This window comes from Odocoileus virginianus, chromosome 2, assembly GCF_023699985.2.
Source record: "Odocoileus virginianus isolate 20LAN1187 ecotype Illinois chromosome 2, Ovbor_1.2, whole genome shotgun sequence".
In the NCBI taxonomy this organism is placed as follows: domain Eukaryota; kingdom Metazoa; phylum Chordata; class Mammalia; order Artiodactyla; family Cervidae; genus Odocoileus; species Odocoileus virginianus.
Genome location: NC_069675.1, coordinates 89794343 through 89806852, shown reverse-complemented (window position 1 = coordinate 89806852; position 12510 = coordinate 89794343). Strand labels below are relative to the sequence as shown.

Genomic DNA, 12510 nt, shown 5'->3' with positions numbered 1-12510 from the left:
CCAGGCAAGAGTACTGGAATGGGTTGCCATTGCCTTCTCCGATTCATTTGCTAGGGCTGCTGTAACAAAATAGCACAGGATGGGTGGCTTAAACAACAGAAATATATTGCCTCCCAGTTCTGAAGGGGGGCTCGAAACCCAAGATCAAGGGGTCAGCAGTTTTGCTTTCTTCTGAGGGAATCTGTTCATACCCCTCCTGGCTTCTTATGGTTTGCTGGCAATCCACCGTATTCCTGGGCTTGTAGGTACATCACCTCAATCTCTGCCTTCATCTTCACATAACCATCTCCCTTTATCCAAATTTTCCCCCTTAAAAAAAAAAATGTGTATGTATGTATGTTTGTATTTGGCTGCACTGGGTCTTAGTTGCAGCAAGTGGGATCTAGTTTCCCAACCAGGGATAGAACCCGGACCCCCTCCACTGGGAGCTCAGAGTCTTAACCACTGGATCACCAGGGAGGTCCCTAAATTTTCCCGTTTTATAAGCACACCAGTCACTGGTCCACCCTCAAGACCTCATTTTGACTAATTACATCTGCAACAACCCTCTCTCCAAACCGGGTCACATTCTGAGATCCTGAGCGTTAGGACTTCAATGTGTGTTGAGGGGAGAGGACACAATTCAATCCATTAATACCACATACTGTATGATTCCATTAATACGAGATGTCTGGAATAGGTAAGCCGGTGGAGACAGAAAGTAGATTAGTGGTTGCCAGGGGCTGGGAGAAAGAAGGAATTTGGAATGACTGCTAATGGATACAGGGTTTATTTTCAAAAGTGTTCTGAAATTAGATAGTGGTAGTGCTTGCACAACTCTGTGAATATTCTAAAAACTAATGAACTGTACATTTTAAATGGATGAACTGTATGGTATGTGAATTATATCTTGGAAGAAGCTAGTTTTGGGGGTGATTTGTTTTTTGGCCGAACCCTTGCCCCCTGCAGTGTAAGTATGGAGTCCTAACCACAGACCACCAGGGAATTCCACCCCCTCAAAAAAATTTTTGTTTGTTTGTTTTTTAAAAAGAAAATGTGTGATGCTGGCCACTCTTCTGCCCTGTTAAGATTCTGCAGCTCCTGTGTTTTAATGCAAGTGAAAGTGTTTGGGAAACTCTGCAAAGATAAAATACAGTTGTAACCTTTAGTCTTAAATTTTTAAATGCCTTTGGTATTTGTTAAGTGCATTCCACCCTGCATGGTGGATTCCCTATTAATTCCAAAGCTTTCTAATGGAATAAGGAGAATTCCAGCTCTGCTTAACAGCTGACTCTTAACAGCAGTTGCTACAAGTTCACTGTCACATCATTGAGAAAAACATCTTTCCCAGATCTGCCCTGGGATGACCATGGAACGGTCATCCCCTGAACGGATGTCTCTTTTACCACTGAGTTTATCTCAGTGCAGCCTCTGGAAAGCACCTTCCAACCTCTGCATTTTAAGAGACTAGTTCTTTTTTCCCCCTCTGCATCTGCGCTTTTGCCTTTGTTGGAGCACAGCTATTTCTTCCCCCAGAGGCCAGATAAAATTTCATGAAACAGTTGGGATTTCAGCGGCTAACAGAAACATGTCCTGTCCTCTGAGATGCCTTCATGCATCCCTGCCCTCCTCCCGACCCCCAGGGGTTGCTGCCCAGACCCTTGGCATCTCTTACGGCTCAAGCCTTAGGGACCACTGTGTCAGCAGCCAGCCATCAGCTGCCTCTGGCCCCAGGAAGTGTGTATCCTCCTCTTATTCGTGACCTTAGCTGTATGCTTCATGCCTGCTGTAGGGTGTAGCATGCCTGCTCTCTGAGTTGCAGGTCTCTCAGGCAGCCTGTCTCCTGTGGTGTGAGGAATCTCTGGCATGAAGTGCATATAGATTAGTAGGTTGTAGGTAAACAGTGCAGCCGCTGAATCCGATTTGGTCAAACTTAATTTACAATCCCTCCAGTGTCCTCTTCTATCTACCTGTTAGATTTTACACTTTGGGGCCATTTCAAACTGGGTCCCGTTTCTAGCTCTCCAGTCCCTAGCTCCGTGTTTTTGGCTGTGTTACCTAACCTCTCTGGGCCTCCGTTCCTTCAAATCTGAAAGGAAGGTAATGATCCTCTTCTCATAAGGCTGTGATGACTATGGAATGAGGTTTTTCTGATACATCCTGAGAGCCTGACTTAATGTTGGTGCACTCTCTCTCTCCCCCTTCTCTCTCTCCGCCCCCAGGGAAGGCAAGTTTGCCCTGACTGAGGCCTGAGACACAGGTGGAAAGAGCGCCACCGTCAGAGTCACACACCCGTCATGTGAAGCCCCAGCTCTGGTTGAGACCCTGGACTGACCCCGCTAGCCCATATCTCCCCACGTCACTGGGGCTGGAGCAGGGGGTCCTGAGGGGCACCAGGGATCGTGGATGAGAAGCAGCTGAGAAGCCTGTTAGGGGCCGTCTGGCTGGGAAACTATGTGACCTGACACCCTTCACACCCACCCAGGCTGCTCCTCACAGGAGGACCCCACATTCAACTCCATTTATCCAGGGCCTGGGCAGTTTCCTGGCTCTTGGGAGGGCCGACTCCAGGCCCCTCTCTGCAGGCTCCTTCGTTCCCCCGTCTCACCATCCCCCCAGCACGGGGTGGCCTGGAGGAGCCCTCAGCCAGCTGGGTCTCTATTCTCACCCAGCTGGTGGGGACGTGGTGCTCCTGAGGGGCCAGAGGAGGTCCCCCCAATCATGCCCCACTCGGCCACTTAGAGCTTCAGGACCCTGGGCAAGCCCCTTAGGTCCTCTGTTGTTTGGGTGCCTCCTCTGGACGTTGGTGATAGTCACAACCCCTCCCTTGTAGGTGGCCTTGTGGATTAAATGTCGTCGCGTGTAAAGAATTTACATCAGAGTCTAGCACGTAGTAAGCACTCGATGAATTATTGTTGCTTATTCACTCAATTATTCACTCACTGGACACCACCACTCTGCTGGGTGCTAGGGATGCAGATGAACCAGAGGGAGACCTCACCTTCACAGGGCCCCACAGGTCAGAGGGGCAGGCCGATGGGGCCCAGGGTCCCCAGTGGACACAGTGATAACACAGGGTCGGTGCTGGGGGAACCACACACGTGGGAGAGTGGGGCCTTGCGGAGACGTGCTGGCTGCCCTGGGGTGGGTCAGGAGATGCCTCCTCTGGAGGCCCTGTGGCTGGGCCATGCGGGGGCGCAGGAATTCCCCTGCTGGTGGGAGAGGCCCAGAAGAGGGCCGTCCAGGTGTGGAAGCAGCACAGACGAAGGGGCAAAGGCAGGCAGAGCAGAGCCCACGTCTGGAGGCAAAGATGCTCACTGCCCACCCTGGCCCCTCCCGCTCATCTAGAGCCTGCCCCTGGGGTCCTGCTGTGAGAAGCTGTGTGCCCGGGGTAAACACCCCAGCACTGCCCTCAGTCAAGATGAAGGGGTGACGGCAGGCACTTACCCAGTGTCCTTGCCCCTCTAAGTGGCTGCAACTCTTAAGCGGTGTTTCATCTCCCTTCCCAGAAGTTCCGGGGTGGGATGGAGCCCTGCTTCAGAAGGCATCCTATACCGACACTTAACTCCCACATGCACTGTTAGGACCCCAATCCTTTTCTCAGAGGCTGCTTCCTATGGACCCCAGCCTAAGACATCCAGCCGTGTAAGAGCTGATGGGACAGGGGGCTTGTCCAGAACCCTCCGGTCTCCAGCATTCTGGCCACCTGATTAGTTCTCCTGCAGTTACTGAGTGTTTGGTGCATGGCCGGCTCTGGGAAGACACTTAGGGAGATTCAGTAAGTTGAGAAGAGTCCCTCGAGATACTATTTGAGGAGGCAAGACAGCTGCGGGTGGGCGTGGGGGGTGCAGAAAGAACTGCAAGGACTGGGAAAGGTAGAGTTCATTTAGGGAAGAGCAGGCAGGTGGGTGCGTTGGATCCCAGGGTGGTGCCATAGCGAGGAGGCGATGAAAGCTGAAAGGGCGCAGAGGGCTGGGCCGGCATGTGGCCGCGGAAGCCTGAGATGCCCCATGGTTCTCTAAGGGAGCGGCGACAGGGAGCCACACGGAAGGACAGAGGCTGGGGGATGGGGCCGTCTCTGTTAGAAGAAGCCCTCGGGCTCCCAGGCAGGGTGGCAGGGAGGGGGCAGGCCGGGAAGAGGCTGCCGGAGCAGGGTGGGCTCAAGCTGTTGTCAGCCAGCCCGGCTCCAGCCGGACCTGCCTCCCAAACTCAGGAGGGCCATCTTTTCATCAGAGCATGGGAAGCTTCCTGCTTTCCCACCCTTCCTCTCAGACCTGCTTCCTGCTTGGCCTCCAAACCTATTCCCATTCCTCCCACCTTCTCCCATTATCTCTGACTTCAGAATGTTTGCTTTGGCTCCATGGCCTCCCGCCCGCTCTCTCCTGCGGTCCACGGTGGATACTCAGCAAAAAAAAAAAAACCAAAAATGCTCCTTCCTGCAAGCCAGCCCAGACTCACCGGGGCAGGATTGTCTTCTTTCTACTTTAAGTAAACGGATTTGGAGCAACCTTGGCCTTGGAAGACAGATTCTGTCTTCTAACGACTTTCCTTCAAAACCACAAATGCATTTTGTCTCGATTTGAGCTGGTTCTTGCCTCTCGTCTCAGCAACCTCGGGGCAAGCTTGAAGGGGCATCTGGCAGCCTTGAGATTTCACAGCGGATGCTGTGCTCCTGTGTGAAGTCGATTTCTCCGCACACCAGGCCGAGAGGGCAGAGACAGCACAATTCTCTGTCCATCCAATAAACCTCTATGAGCCAGGCCTTGAGCTGGGTGTCCGAGGATAAGACATCGGCTCCCCAGGAGCCTGTGGCCTTGAGGGGGAGATGGACAGAGAGACTGCACACAGAAAGAAGTACAGCGACTATGGGCTCCACACTGACCTTGTGCCTGTGCGGCACCAAGCTGTGTAAGTTACCGAACCTCCCTCTGCCTCGGTTTCCTCATCCACCAAAAGGAGGTTATGAGGGTCCTTTCCTTAGAGAGAGGATTAAGGTGAGACAGGTGGCTCAGACGGTAAAGAATCCGTCTATGATGTGGGAGACCCAGGTTTGATCCCTGGGTCAGGAAGATCCCCTGGAGAAGGAAATGGTAACTCATCCAGTATTCTTGCCTGGGAAATCCCATAGATGGAGGAGCCTGGTGGGCTACAGTCCATGGGGTCACAAAGAGTTGGACACAACTGAGTGACTAACACTCAGGTATGATCTAGAAATGATTGTGCTGTACCAGACAGGTGGATGGTGTCTCTGGGGTGGAGGGAAGCCCAAGAAAGTTTCCCTTCCCAGCTTTTACTTCTTCTGATGAGACGGGAGCCCAGCCCTGGACCTCGGCCCTCCTGGTGGGGACCTTAGCCCTATTCCTCAACCCCACCAGACTCTCCCCTTTTGTGACCCTCCTATTTGTCCAGTGCCTCACCAAGACCAGACCTGGGCTAAGCTCCAGGCCCCTCTGATACTTTGCTGGAATGACCTTGAACCATAACTTAACCTTGTCAAAACTCAGTTTGCTTATCTCTCACACCCATCCCAGAGGGCAGTTGTAGGAGTGGCATAGGGTACCAGGTAAGGAGGTAAGTTGGCGCTCAGACAAGGATTGGCTTGAGATGGGGCATAGCCCCTTCCATTCTAGTTCTGTGACCTTGGGCAACTCACCCTACCTCTCTGAGACTCTCATTCACGCTTGGGAGAGTGGGGGTTAATGTAAGGTGTTGAGTAAGGACTCAGTAAAGGACAGTTATGGTTATTATTATTATGCAGAAAATAAAGGTGACCAGCCAGTGAAGCACCTGGCAGAATGCCTAACACATAAATAAGATACTTAGTACATAAATGGTCGTGTTTGACCCCTGACTTTGCACAGGAGCTTCGTGAAGGGCTTGAGGACCAGACATCTTGCTTATTACGCAGACATCAATGCAACCAGAAGCTGAACTCCAAAGCCTGGGCAGACCAGTGGTCAGAGCAAGGCAAGTCTACAGGGTGCTGGGAATGTGGGGAGAACCAAGAGATTAGTGAGCCAGGCATGAAGAAGAGAGTGAGGCTGGTTGAATGGGAGAGCCCCCAAGAAAGCCTGAGGGCGGGGCTTTGAGGGCTGCTGGGCTGTAGGCACCCAAATACCAGTCAGATCTATTTAAAGTACCAGGGGCTGAGCGCTTACTTTGGAGATGCCTTAAGCTACCCTGACTGATGAACCACTTCCCAGTACACTTTGTCGGTGTCACATGATACGTGTGTCTCATGCAAGAAGAACTGAAAGCTGAGTGTGAGCTGGGGAACCTAGAAGCCAGCAGAGATCATGGCAGCCTTCCTGGAAGAGATGTCCTCATAGAATGAGGACAAAACCACAAATGCATTTTGTGTTTGCTGGGAGTAGAGAGGGCAGGATCTGGAGGGAGGACGGCACAAAGACAGGACCACAAAAGCTGCAGAGGAAAGAGCAAGGAGACGAATCTCCTTTAAAAAGTGTAATACAATTCAAAATGGTACACTTGTATCATAGGTCATTTAGCAAGGGAGAAATATAAAAATACAATTAAGAAAAGGAGTCAATTAAAAAATCCTCAGTAGTCTCACTTCCCAGAGGTGCTAACATTTTGTGTGCTTTTTTCTGCTGTTTCTCTGTGCGTGTATATTACCTATGTTTTTCCTTTCTTTCTTATTTAAAGGAAAAATGGACTCATGTAATACATACTGTTTATGACCTGCTTTTAAAAATGCATCATGAACCATGTTCACTGTCATTAAATATTCTTCTTCACCACTATTTAATGGCCTTATCATATTCTCTCATATAAATGAAACATAATTTATTTAAGTAATTTTCTATTCTTGGGTATTGAAGTGGTTTCCAACTTTTCAATATCATAAGCATCTTCTAAATGAACATCCTTGTGGCTGAAACTCTGTGCATGTCCCTTAATTATATCCTTGGGATAAATTTCTAGAAAAGGAATTGCTAGGATAAAGGGATGCAGATTTTAAAGAATTTTAATGCGTATTGTTAAATTGCTCCCTGGAAACATTGTACCGATTTATAGTCCTGCTAGGAGAATATAAGGGGCCCATTCTAGCATTTCCACTAATGCTGTATGATTTTTTTTGTGTGTGTGTGTGTTTGATAAATTTAAGATACTCATGAATCCAAGTTTCCTGAGATGTAAGATGGCAGTGATAATAACAGTATCTATTGTGGATTTGTTATGATAGTCAAAGCACCTAGTAGACAGAAAATGCTTGAAAAGAAAGCACACCTGAGACTTCTGTGGTGGCCCAGTGGTTAAGACTTCGCCTGCCAATGCAGGGGGTTGCAGATTGCATCCCTGATCAGGGAGCTAAAATAGCACAGGCTTCCTGGCCGCCCCCACCCCCCACCCCGCCCAAAACCCAAAACATAAAATAGAAGCCATATTGTAACAAATTCAATAAAGACTTCAAAAAAAGAAGAAAGAAAACACAACTGACAGTGGTTAGTGATTCTTGTAACTTGGTTATCCCTGGAATGAGGAAGCCCTGTGAGTCAAGGTTGAGAAGATAACTTGGAAGCCAGCTTTGTAATGGACTCTGTTTATCTTCCTTTTAATTACAAAATTCATATATGCTTGTAAGAAGTGAAACAACCCACAACTGGGATGGTTAAAAAAAAAAAGTGAAAGTTCTCCTTCCTTCCCCCACAATTCTCTCCCCAGAGATTATATGTGTAGCCCCTAGATCTTCTCTCAGACCTTTATAAACTGTGTGTGTGTGTGCACACACCCATGTATGTAATTTGTTGTTGTTTTGCAAAATGGAATCCTACATAGGATTTCACTGTCATCTCACGATGGGCAGCTCTACCTTACACTTTTAAACTTTTGTTTGGATTCCACGGCTGGGTAAGTCATGATTTTCTTATCTTTCTCCCTAACAATGCAATAACAGCTCATCCTCACATGCGTATCCTTGCATGACTGAGCAGGTATCTCTCTAGTTCCTGGCAGTGGGATGGGAGGTCAAAGTGGTTAGACATTGTCACACTGTCAAGTTGCTCTTTTAACTCTAAGAGTTCTGAAAGAAACCTGAAGCGAAGCTGTAATCTGTCTCCAGCACCAGCTTCTGGCTGTCCTCTGCCTTGAAGCAAACCACAAAGGAATCTTTCTCTTGTTAATTAACTGGGGTTTTTATTAAACACCTTCCCAGCTAGCCAACCGCTCTGACCCAGCCATTCCTGGGAGACATCCTGATGAGAAGTTTCGCGTTTTAATTTATACATCTTCGATGACAGCTTTTGTGTCAGAGAGTGCGCTCTATAATCAAATATTAAATGATCAGAGAGACACTGTTCTTCAACAGCAAACACATATGAAGCCCTGACTGTCTGCCAGACTCCTGGGGAGGGGGGTGTGGGCACTAAGTCTCGGCTCCTAAGGATGCAGAGTGCAATGGAGGGACTGGGGGCTCAGGTCAAGGATGACAACAGGGTGTGGCATTGGATCATGGGGGCACAGGGGTGAGACCAAAGTGCTCTCTGGGGAATCAGGACAGTGGACATTCAGCTGGATCTCAAAGGCTCGGGAGGCCTTTGCCAGGTGAGGAAGAGAGAAGGGATCTGGGCAAGGGTAGCAGTGGTGGATAAAGGCCTCCTTTGGTAATTTGAATAGGAAGCTGCAAAGTGGAGTCTGGTGTGGCTAGGAGATTAGTTGTAGGGTCAGGGAGGTAGGGTGTGGGGGCTGTCCATTGGAGAAGAGGCTGGAAAGGAAGACCGAGGCAAAACCACAAGGAGCTGCAGTTCGAGGGGCTTGCACTTTATCCTGGGAGAGATAGTGAGCCATTGAGGGTATTAGGCAGGGCTCACACCACCAGACCTGTGTTTTATTTGTTTATTTGTTTTTACTTATTTATTTTAAGAAGTTCTTTATTTTTGTCTATGCAGCATGTGGGAACTTAGTTCCCCAACCTGGGATCGAACCCCTGTCCCCTGCAGTGGAAGGGTGGAGTCTCAACTGCTGAACCACCAGGGAAGTCCCAGACTCGTGCTTTATTTTTTGTAATTACCAGCTTGATTTTTGTATTTATTATACCCCTATTTTGTTTTTTAAGTAGTTTTTTTTTTTAATATTTATTTATTTGTCTGTGCTGGGTTTTTGTTGCAACATGCAGGCTCTTTAGTTGAAGCATGTGGGATCTAGTTCCCCGACCAGGGAACGAACCTGGGCCCACTGCATTGGGAATGCAGAGTCTTAGCCACTGGACCACCAGGGAAGTCCCCTGTTTTTTAAGTAGTTTTATCACCAAAACCATTTCTTGTCGCCTCTCGTAATGTGTAATATGTAACCTTATGATGTTTAGTTTCGTGCTTTCTGAAATGGTCCTGTAACTCGCTTCATTGCTCGTTATGCTCTGGGATTTGCCCTTGTTCTATAGCTGTGGTTCCTTCCTTTCCTATGGTGTGTGATACTCCATGGCGTGAAGTACTCTCTATCTTCCAGGTTTATCATACTTCCGGGCGTGCTTTTATGAATGAGGCTACTGTTTATAAATGCTGCATCACTGCTGCTGTTTAGAGCAGGGTTTCTGACTCAAGAAGGCTCTGTGCACCCCCACCGCTTAAAAATACCCTAGGCCAGACCTGTGTGTTAGAAAGCTCACTCTGGTGATATATGGAGAGTGACTCACAAGAGGGAGTCAAAAAACCTAGAGGCAGAAAAGACCAGTAAGGTTTTTGTGTGTTTTTTTTTAATATTCATTCTTTTTTATTATTCCTATTTATTTATTTATTACACAGGAGACCCAGGTTCAATCCCTGGGTCAGGAAGATTCCCTGGAGAAGGGAATGGCAACCCACTCCAGTATTCTTCCCTGAGAATTTCATGGACAGAGGAACCTGATGAACTACGGTCCATGGGATCGCAAAGAGTTGGACATGACTGAGCAACTGACACTGCTTAAATATTCATTTATTTCTTTGCTGTGCCAAGTCTTATGCAGCATGTGGGATCTAGTTCCCTGACCAGGGATCAAACCTGGGACCCCTGCATTGGAAACTTGGAGTCCTAGCTGCTGGACCACCAGGGAAGTCCTAAGACCAGTAAGTTTTTAACTAAAGCTATTCATATTACTAAAATTCTTTTAAAATGTGAATTAAACAACAAAGATGATTTTAAAAAACTGCCTAGTTCTCTGGGAAGTGGTGGAGGAAGACCCACTACCTCCAGCCTCCGTCACCACTAGTTGGATTGGAAAAATAAGACACACCATCAGTTCATTTCTCAGGCTCATTTGTAATCAAATGAACAAAACTGAAAATAATAATTAGATGCCTTATTTCACCTAATATTTTCAATACCCAGTTTGGCAAGAGTGTCAAGAAACAGGCACTTCTTAAATATGATAGTGGCAGTGTTTGTTGAAACAGAGTTTAAGTTATGAGAAGCCTTTTAAAAAATTATATGTACCTTCTTATCTAAAAATTTTGCCTCCAGGAATTTATGCTAAAGATAATAATAAGAAAAGAAAAAAACTTGAGGATAAAGGTATTTATTAATCTGTTATTTATGAGCACAGAAAATTGGGAGGACTTAAATGTCTAAATTAGGACAATTATTAAGTAAATTATGGTATAACTACATTTTTACACAGGTTAAAATCATGTTTTTAAATCAATATCTAATAGAATGGGAAAATTACTGTTCTATAATGCATTTAAAAGCAGTATATGAAGCTATATAGAGCATGATCCTATTTGGGTTTTCTGAATATGTGATCTGTTTCTAACTCTACCTGGAAAAAATCCACAATATAATTAATTGTGGGTATCTGACTAAATTTTATTTTCTTCTTTATTGTTATTATATTCTAAATTTTCTGTAGTCAGAATGTAGTACTTTAATAATTAGAAGAAGCCATGAAATTATTTTTTACAATTAAAAAAAAGGGAAAGGAAATCCATGCAAGTAGATACAAATGATGAATAAAAAATGCTTAATCTTGCTAGCTATTAAAAATGCAAATTAAAGAATTGTGATGCTATGTTTTAACTGACCAGCTTTAGAAGAAAAACCTGCTAGTTCACAATATGTTTTGGCAACAGTTTGGTAAGAGAAACACTCATATACTGAAAATTTGAGTATAATTTGGTTCAGGCTTTCTGAAGAGCAGTTTGGCAATATATATCAAAATTATTAAAAGTATGTAATTTCTCAGTAGAGTTGATTTTGAAGATATGTATTTGTAGTCCTTGGATAGCTTAAGGAAATAATTAAGGAATTATGTATAGGTGTGTAAGCAAGAAAGCCTATCACAGCACTTTTTAAATATACAATAATAAAGAGTTGTTTGTTATAGTACTATATTTATAGATATGGAAACATGTATAACATATTGTTAAATTTTGGGCTCTCCAGGTGGCACTAGTGGTAAAGAACCTACTTGCCAATGCAGGAGACACAGGTTCCATGTCTGGGTCAGGAAAGATCCCCTGGAGGAGGGCATGACAACCCATTCTAGTATTCTTGCCTGGAGAATCCCATGGACAGACAAGCCTGGCAGGCTATGGTCCATAGGGTCGTAAAGAGTCAGACGCGACTGAAGCAATAAAATATAGATAAAAACCTGCCCTTGGTGTGATCCCTTAAAAATTATATGTACATATATGTAAAAAAGTTATATGTACATATATGTAATAATTAGGTATGGAAAAGTGTCTGGAAGAATATACACCCAAATGTTAATATTGGTCATATCCAGGCAGGTGGGATTACGGTTATTTTTAAATACCTTCAAGACTTTCCTCGCATTACAGTAGTTAGGACTCCGTGCTTTCATGGCTGAGGATCGTTCAGTCCCTGGTAGAAGGACTAAGATGCTGCAGGCCATGAGTAAGGCCAAAAAAAAAAAAAAAACCCATTGTAAAGTAATTAGCATCCAACTAATAAAAATAATTGGGGGAAGAAAAAAAAACCCCAAACGAATGACAACAACAAATGAAAGTGAAAGTGTCTGACTCTTTGTGACCCCATGGACTATTCAGTCCATGGAATTCTCCAGGCCAGAATACTGGAGTGGATAGCCTTTCCCTTCTCCAGGGGATCTTCCCAACCCAGGGATTGAACCCAGGTCTCCCACATTATGGGCGGATTCTTTACCCATTCTTTACCCATTCTGAGCCTCAAGGGGAAGGCCGAGAATATTGGAGTGGGTAGCCTATCCCTTCTCCAGGGGATCTTCAGACCCAGGAATCAAACTAGGGTCTCCTGCATTGCAGGTGGATTCTTTACCAATTGAGCTATCAACAACAAACAAACAAACAAAAACTTCAAAATAAGAATTTAAAAACTTTTACAGATTTTGAAATACAAATTACAAAATTTAAAACTTCCCAGCTAACAAGTAGGCTGAATGCTCTGGGTTCTGCAGGGTCAACCTCCAGAAATAGGCTACAGGAACCTCCCTGGATGAGTGAGAGCCCTGCTGTCTTGGTCCATGGAGGAAATGCTCCCAATTTGCCTCCTTCCCAGGGCCCTACCCGACCTGCAGTTTGAGGAGGACCCTGGGAG

General features: G+C 46.0%; 1 long non-coding RNA gene and 1 other non-coding gene across 3 annotated transcripts in view; one reads left to right on the top strand and one right to left on the bottom strand.

The window, feature by feature from the left end:
* Positions 1-2853, top strand: part of LOC139029665 (uncharacterized) — a 39161-nt gene extending 36308 nt beyond the window's left edge. For both annotated transcript variants that reach the window (XR_011482674.1, XR_011482672.1), the window contains exon 6: positions 2202-2853. This is a non-coding gene — a long non-coding RNA (uncharacterized lncRNA). The remainder of the gene's footprint in view (positions 1-2201) is intronic.
* A 6291-nt stretch (positions 2854-9144) lies between these two features.
* Positions 9145-9217, bottom strand: TRNAG-CCC (transfer RNA glycine (anticodon CCC)). Its single transcript has one exon. It is a non-coding gene; the product is annotated as a tRNA-Gly (tRNA).
* Positions 9218-12510: the final 3293 nt, after the last annotated feature.